We start from the raw sequence: 7699 nt of genomic DNA, 5'->3' as shown, positions 1-7699 counted from the left end.
CACAGAGGCTCAGGAGTTTTTTTGGTGCCCGGTGTCGTCGGGCCATCTGGGAAGAGGGGAAAAAGGGCCCTTGTGCTCAGCAACACTTGCCCAAAGGTGCAGTGGGGAAGGGGAAAGTGCCCCAAAGGCCCTTGGCCTTGGGGGGTTCTGCTGGAGCCTCAACACTTGCAGCAGAGCGGATGGGCAGAGCCTGGAGCTGTGGGGCTCCCTGAGAAGCTGGTCCTGGGAGGTGGCCACAAGCCCTGTGCCAGCCAGGAAGCAGCATCTGTGGCCTGCCCGTGTGTTGCTGTCTGGCTTGCTGAGGGCTGGCAGGTGCCTCCTGAGCCAGCTCCCGTGGAGCTCCTTCAGGGCTGGGGGAGAGCCTGAGGGGACGGGGCGCTGGGAGGCCCCGAAGGGTTGAGGTGCTGCGGAGGCCCTGCCGGGACAAGGGAGTGGGAAGCAGCGAGGGGAATGTGTGAGGGGGTGGGTGGCAGGAGGCTGCGAGGGGACAGGCTGGGCAGAGGAGGCCCTGAGGGGACAGGCTGTGGGTAGGGCTGAGCAACTGGGGGGCAGAGGCCATAAGCAGCCCCCAGGCAGCCTCCCGGTTCCCTGCCAGCCGGCTGCTCTGGCCCGGGGCATCTCCCATGCCTGTGGCAGAAGGCCTGGAGGCCTGGGCAGGAGGGTGGGCACACAACCAAGGGGGCCAGGCTGGCCTGGCTGGGGACAAGGAGGGCAAGGGGGCCCTGCCGGGGCACGTCCCCTGGGTGCTGCCGGCCAGGGGCAGGGGCACAGGCAGGGCCGTGGGCCAGCCCGGGCCCCTGCGGCTGCCCAGCCCACAGGGCTGTGTCCCAGAGCCTGCTGAGCTGGAGCTCTCGGCCCGCAGAGCTGCTGCCAGCACGGGGAGGGCGCGGGGCTCCTCGGGCGGGCCGTGCAGTCACTGCTGCCCAAGCCACAGACAAGAGCAGCAGGCTGTGCACAGGAGCAGCAGCAGCCACAACGCCTGGGCCTCCTCAGCCAGGCACCCACACCGGCCAGCATGCCAAAAGCAGGCATGCTGTGGGCACGATTGCACCGGCTTTGGCCAAAGGCTTCAGGAAAAGTGGCCACAAGGCCTCTATTGACTGCCCAGCCTGAAACGATCAGGCAGAAGAGCTGAGTTTTCACTTATTTTTTGAGCTGTCGCCAAAGTTTATTTCCAGCTGTCTTAGACACTTTTGAGAACAGACCCTTCTCCCAGACATAATGCAGTTGGTGAATTGCAGTCGTATCTCAGATGTAGCTGGAGGGGACGGGTAGGGGGAGATGGAAGCAGACATTTTGCCTGTACTTGGCTTCCTGAGACACTGCTTAGGGTGCTCTGCTGCCACATCAAATCAGAGGAAGATGCCATGAACTGCTCACATAGTTCCCCTCTTTCCAAGAGGACAATATGCTGTCTTCTCTTATGATCACTTTTTGAGGTTCTCCTCAGTCACGGCTGTAAGGAGGACACTGGAGTTGGAGAAAAGCCACCTTCTCTTTACAGTCAGCCTTAAACAGAGGGGAGAGTGGCTGTGTGCATCTCGGAGCTCTCCTTCACCTCTCTGCCCTGATGTAATCAGGCCCTTCCTTTTTCCAGTAATTAATAGCAACAGTCATAAGGGCAATGCAAGAATAACTGAGGAAGCCCACCTGAGCACATAGGATCATGCATTAACAGCAGCTCCAGGGAGCATCTTTTACTGCTTTTACTGTCCTGTGGGACTCATGGTGCTGTTCTTGCCAGGTAAGAGCAGTGTTTTCCACTGTGGTGCCAACCTTCCAAACCAACTGGTGGTTCTGGGTGGCTTTGGTCTTGGCTGCCCAACTTGGAAAGTTTTTAAAGGGCCCAGTTTTGGAAAAGCAGAAGCAGCTTCTCCAGTGAAGCAACTTGGGTCAAACACCTAAAACTTGCAGGCTCCCCCTTGTTCCCTGAGAAAAAGATCAGTCCATATTTCATACCTCGCCATCCTCCCTCCTCACCTAAAGCTACCAGTCAGGGGGCAGCTAATCCCCAAACTGCTGGTGAGGAGCCTCTCCTCACTCCTGTCAGGACCCTAAGGGCACTAATAGACCTTGATGGCCCTGACCAGCCCCTCCGCTGGGACTCCACTCACACTCACTCCCACTGGAAGCCCCGGATCTCCAGTCTCTGAGTGATGTGGTGGGAGTGCCGACCTATAGCTCAGCCAAGGGAACATGGCTGGGGTGAGTTATCTCAATACTGAGGCCTTCCCTCACCCTCCCTGTTTCTCCTCTGATGTTGCTCTGGGAAGCACAACAAGAGCCTTTGTCCTCTCCTCATCCCTGTCTCTCTCTCCCGGCTAGATCTGGAGTTCAGCTCTGCCTGTATTTTGGCTACAGCCTCTCCTGCATGGGGGGCCCTCATTACACTGGAGTGTTCTGGAGCAGTTGCTATGTCCGACCTGCAATGCCACATCAATCCATCTAGTTTTATTTCTCCCAAGTCCCATATCCAGAACCAGCACTGGCTCCAGGGTTGTTGTGGTTTAACCCCATCCAGCCCCCAAGCCCCTCACAGCTACTTGCTCACTCCCCCACCATCAGGACCAGGGACAGGATGGGAAGGGCACAAGCCAGAAAACCTGTGGGTTGGGATAAAGACAGTTCAACAGGGAAAGCAAAAGAAACCAAGCAAAGCAAAACAAGGAATTCATTCACTGCTTCCCACGGGCAGCAGGTGTTCAGCCATCTCCAGGAGAGCAGGGCCCCATCCCATGGAATGGGAAGACAAACACCATCACTCCAAACCTTCCCTTCCTTCTTTCCCCCAGCTTGATATACTGAGCATGATGTCATATGGTCTGGACTATCCCTTGGGTCAGTCTGGATCACCTGTCCCAGCTGTGTCTCCTCCCAACCTCCCATGCACTCCCAACTCCCTTGCCAGTGTGGCAGTAGGGAAAGCAGAAGATGCCTTGGCTCTGTGTGAAGCTTTGCTCAGCAATAACAAAAAAATCTCTATATTATCAACCCTGTGTTCAGCACAAATCCAAAACATAGCCCTGTACCAGCCACTGAAAAGACAATTAACTCTACTCCAAGCTGAAACGAGCCCAAGTGTTCATGCTGGCAATTCTTAGAGTGTGATCTTAAAGATCCAGCAAGGCCATTTGCACCCGATTTCCCCATACAAGCCCCTGGAAGAATAGCTCCTGTGCTTCACAGAGCACCACGTTTTATCCATGAGTCTGCCACAAAGGATGCAAGGCTCTTCCAGAGCAGCGTTAGGGAGAATTTGGCTATTTCCAAACAGAAGGCCCCAGAGGGGTAGGTGCTACCGAATCAGTTAACAACCCCACACAGCAAAGGTGATGCCTTTGGTGAGATTTTCAGGCAAAGCCATATGTCTGGCATCTAACCCTGGAGATTTGACTACATTCCCGGGGAAATGGCTGGTCTCTGGACTGAGAGAACTTTGCCTCAGGGCAAAAGCAACCCACCGCTCATGCCACTCTCTTAGAGCCTTGCACAAATCCCATAGACCACCAGAGGTTACGTGGGTACAGCGTGGGCACCCCATGCCTCCTGCCTCCACTGCAAAACGGGGAAGGGACCTTCCTGCAGGGACCAACCCACCGACATCCCAGCTCCAGAAAGGCAGAGAGCTCTGCCAGTGTTTGCTATAAATCCCTTGGGCTCAGGTCTAATTGCTAAGATGGAATGATACATTACTGGGGATTTCAAACACCTCTATTAAAAAAGAACTCTGGGAAACAATACAAGGGAATCACGGAAAGAGCTCTGGGATCCTGTGTGAGGTGGGAGAAAAAAACACTTCTGCCAGAAACAAAGGATTAAAACCCATGGAGGGCTTCAACTGCAGCTTGTGAAAATACCATGTTTAGAACATTGGATCTAAGAGACATCATAAATAAATATCTAATCCATGATAGAAAGCCAAAACAGCTTCCTTTGACATACAAAGCATGTTTTAAATGGCTATTTTAACAAAAATTCCAGATTTTTTCCTGGAAAGAAGAAACACTCAAATGAACATTTATTGCATTTGAAACCCAGTTTCCTCTCTGATTTTTTTTTTTAAAGGACAATGTTGGCTGCTCCTGCCAGTCCTGTGTATAATATACACATCTTCCAAACACAGAGAGCAAAGTGTTGGCTGCAAATCAGAATTTTCCCTGCTAAACAGACCTCAGAATCATGGAATGGTTAGGAATAGACCTTAGAGATCTGAGATAAGGCGAAGGGCGAGAAAGAATATCTCTGCCACTCCCAGAACAAGCTTTCCCCTGGACTATGGTTTAAAAGCACCAAAATTCTTAATTCCCGTGAAATCCAAGCAGATCTCCAAACTGACAGAGGGCAGGCTTAGATGAGATATTAGGAGGAGACTCTTTGCTGTGAGGGTGGTGAGGTAAATCCACATCCCCCGTGTCCGCCCCTGAAGGGCAATGTCTGGTGCTGGTGCCGTCAACGTCACTGCGTGTCAGGACAGACTGCACCAAACCCAAACAAGCAGAACAACCAGCCTGCTGACAAGGTTGTTCACAAAACCCAGAGTCTGGAATTGCCTCTGGCAGCAGCTTTCCCAGGGTTTAGTCCAGAGGAGGGAGACTTGCCCATGTCACAGTTGCTTAGGTGGGAAGTGACAGCCAGTGGAGTCCCAGAGGGAAGGCTTTCCAGATGAAGCCTGTAGGTCGCTGCTTCCAACAGCACAGGGACCAGTATAGAGGGGAAGCTTGTGGGACAGTTACTGGGGCTGGGCTGGCTCAGCCACTGGGGGTGACAGCAGGAGTTTTAGGGACTGAAATCTCAGCACAGCCAAAGCAGGTGTAGAACAAAGCATAACATAATGGTTATGTTATCATCCATGGAAGGATCTACAAGGGACCTGCCCTCCCATGGAGTGGGAACTGCTGTCCTTTTAAGAGAGTCCCACTGTCTTGCCCAAAACTATCAGGAGTTTCTTGCTAGAGGTTGGTGCCACATTGGGAACTGAGGGCCCTTTGTGTTGAACGAAACCCCCAGTTTCCCCTGAATGGGTCCTTAAAGATAAGGAGCAGCAGAATGGCTGTGCTTATTACAGGGACTGCACCAAGTGACACAGGATGGCAGTAGAATTACAGGATCATGGAATCATTACAATTGAAAAAGCCCTCTAAGATCACAGAGTTCAACATTAACCCAGCACTGCCAAGCCCACCACTAAACCATGTCCCCAAGTGCCACATCCACACATTTTTTTGAACACTTCCAGGGATGGTGACTTCACCACTGGCCTAGGCAGACAGTTTTGATGCCTGACCACACTTTCAATAAAGAAATCTTCCCTAACATCCAATCTAAATCTCCCCTGCCATAACTTGAGGCTGTTTTCTTTCATCCTATCCCTTGTTACCTGGCAGCAGTGCCAGACCCCCATTTGGGTCCACCCTCCTGTCAGGGAATTGTAGAGAGCAATAAGTTCTTGCTCTGGGTCTGTCCTACAAGAAACATCAGCACCAAAGAAAATCCTGCCCTTAAGGAGAGGGGCAATTTAATATCTGGATGAAATGAAGAGCAACCCTGTGTTGCCCAGGCAGATCCATTGTGGGCTGGTTCCTCCAGGTGGATTTTCAGCTGTCCCTGACTGAGCAGTGGTGGCCGTGTTGCCCATACACAAAGAGCCCCATGGCCACTCTAAATTGCACCTCACCCACTGGACAGTGAAATGATTTTCCAGCTCTTCTCACATTGCCATTACTTAGGAGCACTCCACTGGATTCATGGCTTCTCAAAATTCAGAAGGATGTTTTTGGTCGTTGAGGACATACTTTGAGGTCATGAACTTCGAAGTTCAGAAGGATGGATTTGGTCCTTGAGGTCATGGCATTAACTTGTGCAGACCCCATGTCTTCCACACAGAGTCAGCACAAAACCATGCACACTCACTAAGTTTTAAGTCCACTATCCTGCTTTTTTTTCCCAGCCACTTTCAGATAGGCTCTGGGAAGAGAAAAATCATTCATTTTTTGATATATTTCCTTCTCCTACTTAAAAAATTCAATTTTGGTATCTAGGAAAATTTTGTAGTTCTGAGCACTTTACCTTAAGCAAAGTCCCTTCCCCTCAAAAAGAAGATAAATTAAATTCCAAGGCAGTCACCCTTCTCCTTCAATCTAAAACCCACAGATGGACTTTCACCATTCATTTTTTCATCTCCAGAGATGTTTAGGCTTTGGTTTCCCAGTACTTCCATGCAGCTAAGTGAGCTGTTACCACCTGAAGAGGTTCTGGGTCGAACAGCCGCTCGCAGCACAGCAACTGTCCAAGCACCCTGGGAAATGCCTCCAGTCCCACTGATCAGGAATAAGCAGGAGGAAGAGCCAAGCCAAGGGCATGCCCCCATGCCCATAGGAGGGTGCCTGCAGCTCAGTGGCCTCAACGCCCAACAGCGAGCCTCTTCCTCAGGGCAGGCAAGTCTCCTCATCCAGGGATGCCACAGGCACTCGGGACCCTGAAGCCCAGCTCCTCAACTCCATCTCAGTGAAGAGGACATGCTGGAAGCCAGACAGGACGTAGCCACCACCTCTCTGTTTTGCCCTTTTGCAAATTGACTTGCTCTGTGCCCTCTGCTCTGCTTAATTGATCCTCTGCCCATCTCCAGCAAACAAATTGTTCTCCTGTCTCATTCATAATATGCTCCAAATAAAGTGTGTTTCTGCCTGAGCAAACGCCCTCCAGGGGTACTTTAAATTGTCACAGTGCATAAGGCTTTCCCTGAAATCTGCATTTTTACAGTGCTGGCTCCCCACAATGGCCCCTGGAGCCACACTTAATCTATTTCAAGGGATGTAGAGACTTCTCTTGCTTAAACAACCTGGCTAGGAAAGCAAAGCTTGCTTTAAACCTTTTCATCCTCCCTTTCCCCCCAGTCCAGCTGGGTTTTCCTTTTCTATCCTGAAAACAAAGAAGCAAACCAAACTTCAAAAAAGTGTTTGCTGATCCATCTCCAAGAACCCATGAAATCGAAGCACCATACAGTTGAAACTGGGCAAGGACTCAAATCACTGTGGGATCTGAGGACCAGCAGCAGTCACAGTTGATTCAACCCAGCCTTGCTGCCTGAGGAGCATCACTGAGGCTGAAGCCCTTCAAAGCACACTTCGAGCAAGCAGCCAGTGTGCCCAGGAGATGTGATTCACAACTGTGAAATCCCACCACAAGCTTGTAACTTACTCCAAACCCAAGGCTGGTACAGAAATCCTGCCGAAGGAGAAAGCCATCTGTGCTGATAACAGGGAGGAGCTCAGATCTGAGCTTCTTCACAGCCTTCTCATGTATTTCCAGGACACAAAACCAAGCATCTCCCACCCAACAGAGCTCCCATATTTGTACAGGATAGCTTTAGGGAGCAAGGAACTCCTCAGCATCGGGAGGCACAGATCAAACTGCTCCAGTTTTGTCTTTAAATCTGTGTATCATGGAGACAAAAAAAACAAAACAAAACAAAACAAGACCAAGACCAAGGTCCCAGAGCCCCTTCTGAGGAACCCCGACATGGGCAGCAAGGGAGGAAAATGCACACACAGCACAGGAGCAGAGCAAAGGTTTTTCCCCTCGACTGATGCTGGCAGGTTCTCACCACGTGGCCCCGCCTTGCTCAGGGCCAGCAAGGGCAAATTTGGAGCATGGGCTTGGCAGGATATTGCAAAAGCTGGGATCAGAGCTGCATCCCAGC

Source organism: Pseudopipra pipra, chromosome 7 (assembly GCF_036250125.1).
Source record: "Pseudopipra pipra isolate bDixPip1 chromosome 7, bDixPip1.hap1, whole genome shotgun sequence".
Lineage (NCBI taxonomy): Eukaryota > Metazoa > Chordata > Aves > Passeriformes > Pipridae > Pseudopipra > Pseudopipra pipra.
The sequence above is the reverse complement of the archived record's forward strand: the minus strand, read 5'-3'. Positions refer to the sequence as shown.